Genomic DNA, 2,441 nt, shown 5'->3' with positions numbered 1-2,441 from the left:
GATGATGTACTACATCATATATCTGGCATTAGAAATGATAGAACCACTTAGGAGGAACTTGACAGAATGTTTGGTACCCAAGCAAAGAACTCAAGAGTAAAATTACTCATGCAGTTTTATAAACTAGATATCAAAGACATTGCTTCTATGACCACACACATTAACAAGTTCAAGAGCCTAAAAACCCTGCTTGCAACTCTTAAGAAGAATATTGATGAAGATGAAGCAATAGACGTACTGCTTGCAAGTGTAAACAAGGATCCATATGAGAGCCTTGTGTCCACTTTAAGTAATGTTCCCAATATCTCACTCAAAGATATAGAGAACTCACTGCTTGATGGAGAAAGCAAATTTAAAAGCAAAGATGTAAAAGAGTCCAGCTCAAGGGAAAATCTTTTATAGACCAAAGGAGCTATTGCACCCAAAGGAAGAGGTCGAGGATTCAACATTGACAATAGAAGTCGGATGCAATGTCATTATTGTGGTAAGACTGGCCATATTGCCAGTGAGTGTTTTCACAAAAAAAGAGCACAACATATGCAGAATGAACACCATCAAGGTCAATTCATGAATGAAGAAGAAGAAAAATATACTTTTGCTACCATCAACAACTCTGACAGATTGTTCTAAGGAATTTGGTTCCCATAGTGGATGTAAAAACCCTACCAAGATGTAAAGTTTCAAGCCTTAACTTGACTAGGTTGCCAAAGAGCTAGTCTCCTGGTCCATGTACACATGCAGGGGGGGCAAAATCTAGCAAGGGTAGAGACTCATCATTTGAGGGGGTTGTTGAGAAATAGACAAATGATGTATGCTCCAGGAAGAGCTATCCTGAATCCCATATGCACAGTGAGGAAAGTGGAACAACCCAAACTCTATAAAGCATTGTACTTGACTATCACTTTTATATGAAATGAATACAATGTCATGATGCTTTGTACTTTTAGTTAAGTGTCTTGTCATTATCAATCCTACATAAGATTGTGTTCATGAGTCCAAGCTTCCATCTTGGAACCTAATTCTCTTATGTAACAATTTGTCTCTACTTGTCCATGTCATTATAAGTTTGGCCTTCATCTTTCATCCACCATAGCTTGTGTCATGCTCTAGATCCGCATCTTGTCACACCCTTGTTATTGTGACATGCAATGCTATAAAAGAAAGGGTATCTAGAATGAAATTTCCAGTACTAACAGCAAATTTGACACCTCTAAAAGAAAACTTGGAGGTTATCACGTATGCGGACAAGGGTGCATGACCTAAATCTTCTCTTCAATTATGCCCTCCTAGAGAGACATGAAGATTTAGTTGATGATGAGCAACCTTACAATGAGTTACATGATGAAGGAACATCATAAGATGGGCATAACAATAACAAATCTAAGAAAAAATCCTCAATTATAGAGGATGAAACAAAAGACCATGACATGGATGGGTACATGATAGAATAAATCATCATAGATTCATGAGCTTAGTATAGTGCTCATTGATAGAGAAGTAGTCAAACTGGACTGCAAGTGGACTTCCCTTTAGTTCCTAGAGGTAGTTGACTATAAACATGCATGAATCAACTAAGTTGATCTAGAAATATTATATGAGATTGGAATTGAATCCAAGCTATGACCTCCATGTGAAACATCCTCATCTATTGACAAATGCAATTTCAACTATGAGTTTTTTGCATGGAATCAAATCTATGAAAACTATAGAAGAAAGAAATACGATGCAACATGTTAGGAACCTAGAAAATTGCTTCATGAGCTCAATGTTTGGATTGATGGATACAATCCTATTATTTTAGGAGCTTCAATCTATAAAGTACTTAGATTAGCTCTCACCTAGCCACTCACATGATTGACGAACTTGATGATTCACTTGTGGCGAGTTTACTATTACACAATGGCTACAAACTCCGTGACTCAAGTGCACACCCCTTTGCTTCTCATCTCTTCTTGCTCCACATGCATGAGAGAAAGCATAAAAGAAAAATTAGAGAGCTTTGAGAGAAATGGAAAGAGATTCACTTGCCATAGTCTCACACACTCTCTCTCACTCATCACTACTCACACACTCTCTCAAGAAGCAAGAGCAAGAGCAAGAAAGCAAGAGTACAAAGTTTGCACACACATGAATAGCTTTTCATCCTTTAAATACATAAAATTTAGGGCTAATGCACACTTAACAACTTCAAAGTATAAGTGGGTTATTACAATTTACTTGGTAGCTCTCACCAAAATAATAGCATAAGATGTTAAAATTTCCAAGCACGTTTTCTTTGTTTTATCCTTGTAGTTAACATTATTCCCCCTCCTCAATGAGTGCCAAGCTCATGGCACTTACTCCAAAGGTATGATTATTGCTATTTGGGATAGGCTCTAGGATGTTTAATGAGGGATTTGGCATAGAAGGATTGTGTGTTGTGGTAGAAGACATGTGGATGG

This window comes from Lygodium microphyllum, chromosome 9 (assembly GCF_053477565.2).
Source record: "Lygodium microphyllum isolate KBCC chromosome 9, Lygodium_microphyllum_v1.1.10, whole genome shotgun sequence".
In the NCBI taxonomy this organism is placed as follows: Eukaryota; Viridiplantae; Streptophyta; class Polypodiopsida; order Schizaeales; family Lygodiaceae; genus Lygodium; species Lygodium microphyllum.
Note: the sequence above shows the minus strand (reverse complement) of the source record.